Consider the following 14,140-nt stretch of genomic DNA (forward strand, 5'->3'; position numbering starts at 1 on the left):
GCTGAATCATCCTGGACAAATTTCTTAACCTTTCTGTGTTTCAGTTTCCCCATTTGTAAACTATTAGGGTAAGAGCACCACTAGTTGATCTCATGGGGTTGTCAGGAGAAGTAAGAAAGATGGGGTCTGGCAAAGAGTAAGAGCTCAATGTACAAGAGCTCAATAAACAGGGTGAGCATCAACATTAAAGCAACTCTCTGTGTTGCTTTTCTGTCTCCTAGACTGGGGAAAAACTCCTAAACTTTGAGACATGGAGAATGAATCCAAAATTGCTACCTCCACACCAACTCTATCAGCTGCAAACATTGAAAGACCCAACAAAAAACTTCTTACAAGGTAAGGACATTTAGCAACTCACAAGGTGTCTGGAGTTGGTGATCCCAGGGCTGGTTAACTAAAGCCTTGATGGGACTAACCATGAGCTGGCCTCTTTCATCCGTCCGTCCATCTTCTCAAGGGCCCTTGGGCATTGGTTCATTTGTGAGCTCGTCTCTTTTGGGTCAGAAGATGGCTGCTGCCGCCTTAGACATCAGGTGTAGAGAGTCACCTGCATGAAGGAGAGGGTATTTCTTCCCATGGATCTCTTTTTTGGGGGAGGACACACCTTCCCCTGAAGCCCCTTGATCCCTGCTTCCCCCAGCAGCCTTCTCCTCAGGACCCCCTGGCCAGGACTGGGTCACAGTCTGGTGCTTTCTCTCCAAGGGAGGCTGTGTTGGTATCTGGAAACTTCAGCTGGAGCTCTGGAGTAGGACCCTGGCTGTGTGGTCGGCCATCTGTGCCATCTGCCTTACCAGCACTGGGGTGGCCTTGGCCCGGACTTCTCACATCAGCACACCAACCCTATCCCTCCATGTCTCTTCCATGACAAGCCCATGTTTCTCTTTGGAGTAAAATGTATGACATTAATTTCACCCAGGGAAACTGATGCTTTGGGAAGACATCCGGTGTAGTCTATAGATTCTATGACAGTAGGTCCATGTGGACCCCAGTTTGAAGGAGGAAATTTGAAGCTAACTGAGGTAAGCAACCTGAACCAGATCGCTCAGCTTATATGTGGTAGAACTAGAAGGGGCCCATAAGTCTGACTTGAGAGCTTTTTGATCCACAACGAGGAGCCTCCAGCAGCTGTGTGAAGTGAGCCGCATGCCCTTCTTTCTCAGAGCCTTCCGCCTCGTCCTCAGCTTCCCACAGTAGATCTGGGGCTTCCATGTTGGGAAGGTCACCATGTGGTCTCTCCTGATTTGCTTGTATTTTGCTTGTGTGCACCCTCTACCCATCCCCTTATCCCCCCAACACACACACAGACTCACACACAGACACACACAGACACACACACACACACACGGACAGCCTGTGGTATGCTTCTGATTTCACAGGGGAGTAAAGAGGCCTTGTAGATGACTTGGGGGCTGAGGGTGAGGTGTCATGTTCCCCTTCCCTGTCTACCCTCCTTCTGATGCAGCCACCAGAGCTTCCAGGAGAGAAGAGAGGAGGGTGTGACCTCCAACCCTGCAGCACTTCTTCGTCTTCTTTTTTTTTTCTTTTTAAGATTTTATTTATTTATTTGACAGTCAGAGATCACAAATAGGCGGGGGGGGGGCAGGCTCCCTGCTGAGCAGAGAGCCCGATATAGGGCTCAATGCAGGGCTCAATCCCAGGACTCTGGGATCAAGACCCCAGCTGAAGGCAGAGGCTTAACCCACTGAGCCACCCAGGCGCTCCCCTGCAGCACTTCTTGTGTGAAACCGCAGGCCAGGGTTCTCCCTATGGAGACATTTTGCAGCGTCTATTACCGTTAGTTTTCAGTACTTGGACCTAAAAGAAAGGGTGTTCTCCAGGTCAAGGTGACAAGATTTGTCAGAATTTTGCAGTGGGGTCTCTCTTCTCAGAAACGTCCCTGGCCGTGTGTGGTGGTTGCTTCAGGGGACAGGATGAGAGCCTGTGATACGGAGCCCCAGATCCTGCTGTAGCTAGAGTGTGGCAGCTCAGAGGCCTGGCCCGGTGGGGGTGGGCACGGCTGGGAAGGCCTGTTTGTTCTTTGCTGGCCGAGAAGACTGCAGTGCACATCTGGATTTCATCAGCTGTCTGGTGGTTACTAAATACTGAAATGCCCCCAGAAGATGGTTTTGGCCTGCTGGTTTATAGCTAGGTTAGAGTACATGTGTTTTGCCACCCCAGGGTATGGCGTTTAATGGGAGGGGGGTTTGTTTTTCATTCCAGAGATTGGCTGCAAGTTGGATTTTCAGGGGATAACATTGTTTTTGGATTTTGAATCAACAATTCTTTTCAGACGATTCCTTCTTGTAGCCAGGATTTCTTTCCCTTTGCCAAGGGAGCAACTCCCAGGATTCCTGACAGGCCTCTCCTGTAAGTGCTGGAGATGAGTCACGGAGAGGGTCTGGCACCGGGGCTGGGAGTCGGAGAGGGCGCGTGGTGCTAGAACTGGGCTGGCAGAGCTCAGGCAACAGGCCAGGCTTCATCCTCTGTGCTGCAAAGAAGGGCCTCTGTCTTGGTTTTGGGCTCTTTTTGTTTTTGTTTTTGTTTTTTTCAGATACACCACTTTTGTGTAGTGGAGAGGGGCCTAACTGCTCAACAACGGGATAATTCTCTGTTTCCTTGGGCTTGAAAATCTTTCTGTCAATGTTTTCTAGAGTGTGTACTAGGTGTAATAGACAAGCAGTATGCCATGGGAATACTAAGAGGCAGAAAACAGAATCTGTGCCCTCTGGGATAGAATAATCCAGCTGAGGGCGCCTGGGTGGCTCAGTGGGTTAAAGCCTCTGCCTTCGGCTCAGGTCGTGATCTCAGGTCCTGAGATCGAGCCCCACATCGGGCTCTCTGCTCAGTGGGGAGCCTGTTTCCTTCTCTCTCTCCCTCTCTGCCTGCCTCTCTGCCTCCTTGTGATCTATGTCAAATAAATAAATTATAAAATCTTTAAAAAAAAAGAATAATCCAGTTGAGAAGACAAGACACACATGTACAGTGAAATGACAAGATTTAACAACAGAACAAGAATCATCTCCTGTTGGAACACATTGAACTAAAGAGAGGCTGGTGACTTGAGAAGGGGGGCTGGGCTTCCTGTGGTTGATGGGAAATTGGAAGGTAGAATAGGGAGGGGAAGGAGGGCATCCACAAAGGGATCCACCATGCCGAGCTTTAAAGACTTACACAGTTTGGACAGATGGATACTAGTAATAATAATGATGCTGGCCATTTAGTGAGCTCTCAGCACTCTGCTGCTCTGTGTTACACAGATATTACTAACTTAATCTACAACAACTTTGTGGTGAATGCTACTCTATCTAGTTGATAGACAAAATTAGTTGAGAGAAATTAAGTAACGTGTCCAAAGTCACACAACTGGTAAGAGGGGAATTGGGATTTGAACAGAAGTGCGTCTAGCTCCAGAATCTTATTTTTATCTTCTGGTGGCTGTTGGGAGACGATTCTCCATGGGTCTCTGTGTTTCTGCATGTCTTGTGAGTGGATACCGGCTCCTCTTCGGTATCATCTTTTCAAAGCTGTTTGCCTGGCAAACAGCCCTGGAAGATAGCAATGATGTTTCTTTTCAGAACAAAGGAAAGGCATCCTCACGCCTCATTAGAAAAGATTCTGGTTCTCTAAGCCCTGGGTTCCTCTCCTGTAGCAAAACCTCCTCTCTGAGCAGATTTTCATCGGCCCTCTTTGTGTTGCCCTGTGGGGGCTGGCGTTTGGGGAGCGAGCACAGAATATGCTGAGGCTCAGGGTGCTTGCTTCCTGGTGAGTAATAAAGCTTTTTTGATATCTAAGCCAATAGTCTCGTATCTTCTGCTAGTGTCCATGGGTTTGTGGTTGACTCCATTGTTAGCTTGCAAGTGGGGCAAAATCTCAGAGCCTTTATAGTTCTGGATAGTGGTGTGGGTACATTCTTTCCCATGGGAGCCTGACGTGTGGGACTAGGAAAGGTAGAACTTTCCAGGTCAAGCTGCAAGGAGGCAGGACATGGAAGCCTTTGCTGAGGATTCATACATCCGCGGGTTGGCCCTTCATGGAGACTTTGTGTGAGGGAGAAGCGAGGGATAAGGTTGAAGGAATAAATTACAGATAGCTGGTGAGCTTCCTGCAAGCTGAAAACACGAGCGTTATGAGGAAAACCTGCCAGAAACGTGGATGGTGCCTAGAAATGTTTCTGCAGTATCTCATGGAAATGAATTTTAATGTAGCCTCACACTAGTCACTGACAGGAGACGCTGAGCATTTGGCTACCAGGACACCCGCAGCTCACAGCCAGCCCTGCAACACTCAGTGGCCTCATGGTTTGTGGACAAGCTGTGGCCTGATCGTCCCACTTCCTGCCAGTCCACTTCTCTGTTCCCAGGCAAACCTGGGGGTCCATAAAAAGCACCGAAGTGGCCTTAACTTCTCAATGCCCGGTGCAGAGCTGGTATTCTAGACCCTGCTTTGTCCGGATGGCCGGTTTGCCTGAACTGTGGCTGAGGGTGGGGGTCTGCCTGGCACCCTTCCCCTTGTCAGCCCGCCTGCACCTTGCCCACCTGGCTCCTGTCACAGCTTTCTGGAACCGTAGTTCACAGGCCCAGTTAGGAGTCAGGCCCAGCTGTTCTCCTTGCTTGCCAAGTTTGGCCTGTAGCCTACCAAACTGCATCCACCGATGCTGAGATGGACAGTGACAAAGAGGAAGGCGCCCCAGAGGAATGGACATCCTGCAGGAGTGTAAGGTAGCTAGGGTTGTTTGTGCAGGCTTCCCCATGGCATAGCTTACCCCCGGGAATAGGTCTTCTCTTTCCTTTTCTGGTATGTGGATGCATTCCTTCCTGTTCCGGAACCCACTAGGTCCATGATTCTTTACCTGGGTATGGAGATGTACTTGGAATCTCACTGGACTATGAAGCTGGTTCACAAGCCGTGGTGGGGCCTGGAATGATGACGCAAGGGCGGGTGGGAGGGAGAGCAGCTGGTGGTCTGCCTGTGTCTCCCTGGCTCTCACCATTTCTGTTCGCCTGAGGACTTGGTTTGACTGCCACGGCCCACTTTTCCCATGTGCGGGGCAGGCTAGAAATGCCAGGGCATTGCTGCAGGAAGCACAAAGAGAAAAGAATGAAAGAATAAAATGAACTGAGTATCAGTGAGTTATGGCACAACTCCAGGGGTCTATAAAATATGTGTAATTAGAATCCCTGAAAGAGGGCGAGGCCGGAAAATATTTGAGGAAATGGCTGCATCCTATTTCATTGTATTAATGAACTATAACTTACTTAATCATCCCTTATTGTTGGGCATTAAGTTATTCCCAGTTTTATACCCTTAGAAATAATATTCTAATGGACCCTCTTGTACATAAATCTTTTGGTATCTTTTTAGTTCCTTGAGATAAGTGCCTATAAGTGTGTATGTAGGGCTAAAGGTCACAAACCTTTTTAAGGCTTTCAAGGCTTTTTTTCAATGGCTCTGCGGAAACATTGACTCATTTTACACTCCCACAAGCAGCCCACAAAGTGCCTACTACCCTGTATCCACACATATTTGCCCATTTGATAGTCAGAGTGCTGTTTCTATTATTATAGAGTTGCATTTCTTTGATTATTACTGAAGTTGAATATCGCTTTTAGTTCTCATTTTCAGAGCTGTCTGTTCAGGTCCACTGCCCATTTCAGCTTCCCGTTATCTGTGTTTTTTCTCACTGATGCGTGATCTTTCTTTGTATGTTGACTTTCATCTGTCATACACTTGCAAATATTTCTCCCAGTTTCTCAGATTTGTTTTTGGCATTTTGGATCAATTCCCATGGTGGTTCATTGCTAGTCACCTTCTGGACCGGTAGCACCCAAACATATGATGACATTTCCCCGCCCACAGTTCATGTATCTGTGGTTATATGCTGTTATTAGTGTTAAGAGTAATAAGGACTAAGAATAATAAGACCTCTGTTTGCTAATGACTTGGGCATGAAGGACGTGTGCATGGCTGCTGTATATAGTTTTCAAGTCATGTTTGCTCTAGGCTGCCAGGAGGCCCTCTTCCTCCTCCAGCGAGGGCAGAACTTTGGGATACCTTCTTCTCATTCTCAAAAATGTACTGTCGTAGTCAGGGTTCTTCAGAGAAACAGAGCCAATAGGAAATAGATATAGATGGTCCCCAACTTAAAATGATTTGACTTATGATTTTTAGACTTTACAGTGTTGTGAAAGAGGTATGCATTCAATAGAACCCATACTTTACACTTCAAATTTGATCTTCTCCCTGGGCTAGAGATATGCCGTGATGCTGGGCAGTGACAGAGAGCCACGGCTCCCCGGGAGCCAGGCCAGCATACAGGCAAACAACCTATACGCGTATGATCATTCTGTACCCATATGACCGTTGTGTTTTTCCCTCTCAGTATAGTCTTCAATAAAGTATAGGAGATATTTGACACTGTATTGTAAAATAGGCTTTGTGTTAGATGATTTCGCCTGCCTGTAGGCTAACGTAAGTGTTCTGAGCATGTTTAAGATAGGCCAGGCTAAACTCTGATGTTCCGTAAATTGAGTGTTTTTTTTTTTTTTAGGACAGTATTTTTTTTTTTTTTTTTAAGATTTTTATTTATTTATTTGACAGAGAGAGAGAGAGAGAGAGATCACAAGAAGGCAGGGAGACAGGCAGAGAGAGGAGGAAGCAGGCTCTCTGCAGAGCGGAGAGCCTAATGCGGGGCTAGATCCCAGGACTCGGGGCTCGATCCCAGGACTCTGGGATCATGACCTGAGCCGAAGGCAGAAGTTTTAACCCACTGAGCCACCCAGGCACCCCCGTAAATTGAGTGTTTTAAATGCACTTTTGACTTACAATATTTTCAACGTGCAATGGGTTTATTCAGACCGAACCCCATTGTAAGTCGAGGAAGATATATTTAAACTTTTTTTAGGAAGGTAAATTTGTTCATGCAGCTACAGACATACTAACAAATCCAGCCTGTAAGGTGGGCCAAGGAGGCAATTCATCTCTGTATTGCTGCGGCTTGACATGGTCGGGGAGCAACAGATGATGAGGCAAGAGAGAAGGGCAGGTAGGAGGGAAAGAAAGGAAGAAAGGAGGAAGGAAGGGTGGGAGCAAAGTTCCTTGATGATGCTCTGGGTGTCTGAATTAGGATCTCCTGGAATTGAAGCCCTGTGTGCTCTCTTCCGGGTCTGTCAAACCTTTGGGTTTCCGGAGGACGGGTCCTCCTGGGAGTCTCCCCAGCTGTAGGGCTGATTGCTTCCTGAACTGGCTCCCCAGAGCAGCCGGGTTCAGCATCCGCTGTCTAAGGACTGCTTACAGAGCCAAGGAGGGTTCTGCCGTAAACAATTGCTTCTTTAGAAACCTCAGAATAATTAACAATGGAGAGGCTACTTCTGGGTTTCCTCTGGGGAAGGACAAAAATCCTCGAGGGCTGTGCTTCCACTTGCCCATCCTGAAGCCCCACGGAGTAGAGAGTGCCAGAAGAATATTGCCAGGACTTGGGAGCCAAATCAAAGTAATTAAATAAAATCTCAGAAGCTTCCTAGGGAACAAACAAAACTTTTCATAAGGGACCAATTGTTAGGAAATCTGTAGGTACTTTGCTCATCTTCATAGCTGGTTCATATTAGCTGGGGCCGTTTTCCTTAATTGCTTCCCTTGCAACATATTGACTGTTTCTGCTTAGACCCCCCTCTGCCTCCTGCCTTTTTCTTCTCTCCAGAAGCTGCCACTGATTCAGTTCATTAAGATTTCACCGGGAGTGACTACCAGGCCCTTTGCAGGGACATGAAATGTAATGTAAGGGCTTTGCCCTCCATGTAACGAGGATAACCGCAGAGAGAGAGAGGGAGAGAGAGCGAGCACGGGCAGACAGAATGGCAGGCAGAGGCAGAGGGAGAAGCAGGCTCCCTGCTGAGCAAGGAGCCCGATGTGGGACTCGATCCCAGGATGCTGGGATCATGACCTGAGCCGAGACAGCGGCTTAACCAACTGAGCCACCCAGGCGTCCCTCTTTTTTTAAAGATTTTATTTATTTGTCAGAGAGAGTGAGCACAGGCAGACAGAGTGGCAGACAGAGGCAGAGGGAGACTGTGGGACTCGATCCCAGGACGCTGGGATTATGACCTGAGCCGAAGGCAGCTGCTTAACCAACTGAGCCACCCAGGCGTCCCCCCTTATTACTTTCTTTATAACATTTACTTTTCTCTAGCTTACTTTGTTGTAAGATTGTAGTATATAATATATATAACATAGAAAATATGTGTTAATTCACTGTTTATGTTATCAGTAAGGCTTCCTGTCAACAGCAGGCTATTAGCCATTATATTTTTGAGTAGTCAAAAGTTATACTTGGATTTTCTGGGGCACCCGGGTGGCTCAGTTGGTTGGGTGTCCAACTCTTGATTTCGGGGTTGTGGCATTGGGCCCTGTGTTGGGCTCTGTGCTCAGCACAGAGTCTCTTTGTCCCTCTCCCTCTGATCTTCTTTCTCTATCACTTTCTCTCTCACAAATAAATAAAAATTTTTTTAAAGTTATACTTGGATTTTCAACTATGCAAGTTCAGTCCCCACTAACTCCTGAATTGCTCAAGATCAACTGTATAACATTTAAGGATGTATGTTTAGTTATAAAGTGATTGTAGCCAACCAAGCAAATGATTATGTATCATTGCAGGGAGGGTTGAGATTGGGAGGGTAGAAATGGGGGAGTTTCTGGGGTGGGTGGCAAAGTTCTGTTCTTGAGCTGGCGATGGTTCAATGATATTCTCGTCATGGTAATTCACTAAGCTCTACTGTTGTTTTGTGGATTTTCTGTACGTTTATTTTACAATAACAATGGGGCACTAGTAAAAGGTGTTTATAATATTATGATTCATGTAAAATTATTCATGTGGAACATTGACCTACAATTGGAAGGAAATGTAATTATACGTCACAAAACCCGAGCTTCACAAAGTAGACTGTTCCAAATATCAACGTCACATGGATTGTCTTTTCACTTCGAAAATGACTCAAAATCGTGCTGCATTTAAGTTAGCTTCATGTGGGGGTTGTGAATTTCTTACTTTCATGCTCCACCCCCACACCCGAATTCCTCTTTGTCTTTTTTTCCTGTGGACAAAAGAAGCACATACCTTCATGTTATCACCAAGATCATCTGGCTGCTTAATCAGAATGTTCATGTGAATTCATTTCTTCTTGAAGGCTTATTCTCAGAGTTCTCTGATTTCTTATTTTAATTGGGACTGATTACTGTTGCACAACCAACAACTGTTATCCTGGACCTTTTTTTTTCCTTTTTTCTTTTTTTAAAATGAGCTACTGTGTCGGGTCCTCTATTTACTGGGTCCCATGTTTTTCTTTTCTCTTGGATTCCTTTTTGCTGTTGTTGTTGTTGATGTGTGGGTGACTTTGAAGAGAATTTATTTTCCAAAAAGATGGTATGGGGGGGTCTTTTTTTTTTTTTTTTTTTTTGGAGTTCTTATATGGGAAACAATGTCATTATTTTTCCCTCACATTTCATTGGGAGTTTGGCTATATACAGAATATTAGGTTCAAAATCATGTTTCCCTTAGAACGTTGAGAAGTATTTTCTGCCATCTCTTGTTGCTGATGCATGTGACACCGGTCTGGTTCTCATTCTTTTATAGTTAGCCTTCATTTGTTTCTGTCTCAGGACAAAAGGATCTTCTCTTTGTCCTCAGTGTTCAGAAATTTCACCGTGATGTACCCTTTTGTGGGCCTTTTTTTTATTTCTCTCTTCTGTATTTGCTGAGCCGTTGTAAACTGAAGCCATGTATCTTTCTTCAGCTCTGAGAAATCTTCTTCTGTTATTTATTTCCTGTTTTCCTCTCCTGTATTTGGACTATTTTCTCTTTCTGAAACTCTGCACAAGTCCTCTGTATGATGCTTCACATTCTGCTTGTATTTTTCCATTTCTTTGACTTTTGCTCTATATTCCAGGAGATCTCTGTGACTTTTTCTTGTAGCCTTTCAAGTAACTTAAGAATATTTAGTTATTTTCAATTGTTCCTTTATTACAGAAGTCTGCTATCAATTTTGTTTTAAAAGATTTTATTTATTTATTTGACAAACAGATCACAAGTAGGCAGAGAGGCAGGCAGAGAGAGAGGAGGAAGCAGGCTCCCTGCTGAGCAGAGAGCCCTGCCGGGCTGGATCCCAGGACCCTGGGATCATGACCTGAGCTGAAGGCAGAGGCTTTAACCCACTGAGCCACCCAGGCGCCCACCCCCATAGAACCTGAAAGTAATAAACTTGTGTTGTCTTCAGCCACTTAATTTGTGTTAATATATCACAACAGCAGTAGGAAACTAGTCAAGATTTTGGTACCTGAGAGCGGGCTGCTACTGTAACCAATATTTAAAAATGTTGGAATAGCTTTGGAATTGAGGAGAGGGCAGAGGTGGGAAGAATTTTGAGGAGGCTGGATTGCCTTAGACATACTGATGGTAGGAATATGGATGTTAAAGTCTCTGCTGATGAGAATTGTCTTAGAGAATACCGGCATAGTATTGATGAAGTTCTGGAACATAGGTGAGGTTCAGTGGGGTGAGGTCCGGAGCTGATGACCAAGAAAGAATTCTTGAGACATCTTTGGTACAAACTGGTGGTTTATTAAAACACGGGGACAGGACCTGTGGGCAGGAAGAGCTGCTGCCCCGGGTTGTGAGGGATGGCAGGTAGGTACCATGTGGTTGGGCGAAGGTGAGGGAAAGGGAGGTTTCAACGGAGCTTGCATATGCTAAAGGGGGCCTGCAAGGTATGGATACTGGAGGTCTTGCCTGCAGTCAAGGTTGTCTTTCCCTTTTAGCAAGCCATTAACATCAAGATAGTTGGGAGATTCCTAAAGAATGTCACATTTGTCCCACCCAGGAGTTGTGGGGGTGAGGGGGAGATTTCGAGGCGTCAACCTTTTGCTTTGTCCTCAGCCAGCCTTCTGCTCCCTCATCAGCATTAGCAGACTGCTAATGGGAATCTGGACTTTAAGGACACTTCTGGTGGGGACTCAGAGGGAGCTGAAGAACACGTTATTGGAAGCTGGAGGAAAGTGGATCCTTGTTATCTAGTGGCAGGAAGGTTAGCTGGCCTGTGACCTGCGTTTCTGTGGAAAGCAGAACTTGGCAAATGATGCACTTGGATACTGAGCTGAAGAGATTTTTCTGCAGAGCGTTGAAGGTACAGCCTAGTTTCTTCTTGCTACTGATAATAAAATGCAAGAAGAGAGAGAGAAGAGTTAAACAGAAAAGCCCCAAGACTTGATGTTTTCAAAGGGAGCCTTTCGGCCTATCCAGATTGCAAATGAATGCTAAAATAGAGAGATTTAGTGTTTGGAAAGCATGCTTTTAAGATCAAGCAGAGGGTGTGGCTATATGACCTTTTTTTAATATCTCAGAAAGATCAAAAGGTCAGAGTATTGAGTTACACAAAAGACTACAAAAGGGGAATGTTTCTCAGCCATTTCAGTGAAAGCAAAAACAGAGATGGGATTACCTAGCAAAGATTTGTGGACAACCCCTTTTGCCTAACAGCAAATCCCAGCGACATATATGGGAGACTTCAGAATGTTCTTGATAATTTTATACCTGCAGAAGAACTGTCAGCTTGGACTGAAAGGGACAGAATGAAATGAGGAATGGCTGTTGGACCCCCTGAGATTCTAGAGGTGGGAAACGGGCTGATAAAACTACTCAGCTGCAGGGTTGCCTGGGAGGCTCAGTTGGTTACGGATCCAACTCTTGATTTTGACCCAGGTCATGATCTCAGAGTTGTGAATGCAAGCCCTGTATTGGGGGCTCTGTGCTGGGTGTGGAGTCTGCTTGGGATTCTCACTCTTTCTCCCCAACTCACTCTCCTTCTCTAATGCAACAAAATAAAACAAAACAACTCAGTTGTGAACGTGAATTGCATTTCCAGAAAAGGGAAGAGTATGTAGATGGAGAAGAAGTAACCATGAGTTCCTTTCCTAGACAGACCTCGAGTGTGGCCAGCTGCAAGTGTGCCTGCATTCTTTTGGTAATGGATTGCGGCCTTATGTGCTTCCAGATGTTGTGGAACAGAACATCAGTTATATTTACAAGCAGTTTATATAATCATATCTACAAGGATTCATGTTGTTTTGATGGTGCTAGAAACTGGTATGGAGAAGGAGCACACTTTTTCAAGGAGATGTCAGAATTATCCTTATCCAAGCTTAGTTATTTGCAGGAAACAAGTTTTCATGCCAATGGAAGTAGAAAAAAGGGAAATATAACTGCATAAGAAAAGAGTCGATCAAGACGTTAGTACCATAGTTTTAAAAAGTACTAGCCGTTTCCATTTTGAAATTTGTCTTTCACCTAACTGGCAACTGATGGGCTATATTTCCGAAGACTTGTGTATTCACTGGACATCAGACTTGAAATATTTTCTATGTGTGCCAAACTTTATACTAGGTGCTGGGTATCTTATGCGCTAGAGCTCATAAGATATGTACCTTGGGTGCAGACTGTAATAAATAGCTACAAATTCCTCCCATCTCTATGTCCTCTTTCTTTAGCAAGATGACTTTGCCTCTCCTTCCATCAGTAGGTGAAGTCTATTTTCCACCATCCTGAATGTGGCTTGATCTTGTTATTTATTTTCTCCAATGGAATGTGGCAAGAAAGACATTTGTGGGAGTTCTCAGCTATGAGAGTTCCAGGTCTTGCAGCCTCCGGTCTGGCTTTCTTGGAATTCTGCTCCTGCTATGGGAAGAAGCCAAGGCCGGCCTCCTTGGTAGTGAGAGACCACATGGAGACAGGGAGAAGCCCAGCTAAGAGCCAACACTGACTTTCAGTTATGTGAGTGAAGCCATTTTGGATCATCTAGTCCTGCCTGAATTGCCAACTGATAGTTCTGACACGAGTAAGCCCAAATGAGAGTAAGAAAAGAATCACACATCTGAGTCTAGCCCAAACTGAAGACCCATAGTATTATGAGTTAATAAATTAGAGTTGTTTTAAACCACTGAGCCACCCACGTGCGCCATAAATTACAGTTGTTTTAAGCCACTAAAGTTCTGAGGTGGTTCGTAACACCATAATATGTAACTGCCGTGGAAGGGCTCACTGACCAATGAGTGTATCTCCAATGGCTTTTTCATTCTAAAGGATTTACCTAGAAACTTTATATTTAGGTTTGCAGTAATTCCACTCGTTGGGTTTCTTACGTTCACATATTATATTTTGTCTTTTTGTCCTCTAGGCCAGGTTGTCTGGATATCATGTGCTAGTTTTGGATTTTGTTAATAAAGATATATTCAGTTTTGGATCCACTGTCTTAAGGGAAATTACATTGGGAACGTGTTGGACTCCTTGGCTAAAGATGTTTTATACTAAACTGGGAGGGAGGGAACTGTGTCAGGGAGGGAATCTCTGAATTGGATTTGGGTTCATTGCAAGAAACAGGGCTCTAGTTCTTGGTAGGTCACATCTCTTGTCTTCTGAGCCTGAGTATTCTAGAGTCCTTCATCGGAGCTAGAGCACGAGAGTGATTCTGAGCTTCTTACGGAAAGAGTGTATGAAGCTGGGATCTTGCTGTCCCGCTCCATTACCACTTAAAATAGTATTTTACTTTTCAGGGATACAAATGAGCCCTTCCCCACACCCCGCCCCCCTGCACTCCAAAGCAAATCTTAATCTTGCTGCACATGGAGGAAAGATTGCTCTGCTGTTGTTATCAATCAGATAAAACTCACCATACCCTAAGGGAGTTTTCCCTAGCAAGAAGCCCCACCTGGGCTGGCCTGTGAGCTTGTCTCTAGTGGTGGATAAGAGAACTTCCTGTGGGCAGGGAATCATTTCTTTGGTACAGAGATGCGCTCACCAGTGAGTGGATGCTTTAGGTTATAAATGAATTGGAAGCTGGGCTTGTATCTAGGAGATCAAAATATTTAGGATCTTTTATGCAACATGATGTGTCTTTTTCTTAATTTCCCACTGGTTCTCGGTGATGTATTCTTTCCTCTTACTTTATGTTTGCGTGTTACAATTCCCCTAATTTATGACAAGAAACGAGGCATTGTAACATTTAATATTAATTGGCTCATATTTCTGACTACAGGGCAGGAGAGAGAGAATGGTGCTTGTCTGTACTTGTTTAAATAAGCAGTTTACAGAGAATTTTAC

At 45.1% G+C, this 14,140-nt stretch overlaps 1 protein-coding gene across 1 annotated transcript in view; it reads left to right on the plus strand.

Annotated features, from left to right (window-relative positions):
• The first annotated feature begins 221 nt into the window (after nucleotides 1–221).
• Nucleotides 222–14,140, plus strand: part of GEM (GTP binding protein overexpressed in skeletal muscle) — a 38,178-nt gene continuing 24,259 nt past the window's right edge. Inside the window, exon 1 of the mRNA XM_059166021.1 lies at nucleotides 222–336. The gene's annotated coding sequence lies outside the window, so the exon portion shown is untranslated. The remainder of the gene's footprint in view (nucleotides 337–14,140) is intronic.

Source organism: Mustela lutreola, chromosome 3, assembly GCF_030435805.1.
Source record: "Mustela lutreola isolate mMusLut2 chromosome 3, mMusLut2.pri, whole genome shotgun sequence".
Lineage (NCBI taxonomy): Eukaryota > Metazoa > Chordata > Mammalia > Carnivora > Mustelidae > Mustela > Mustela lutreola.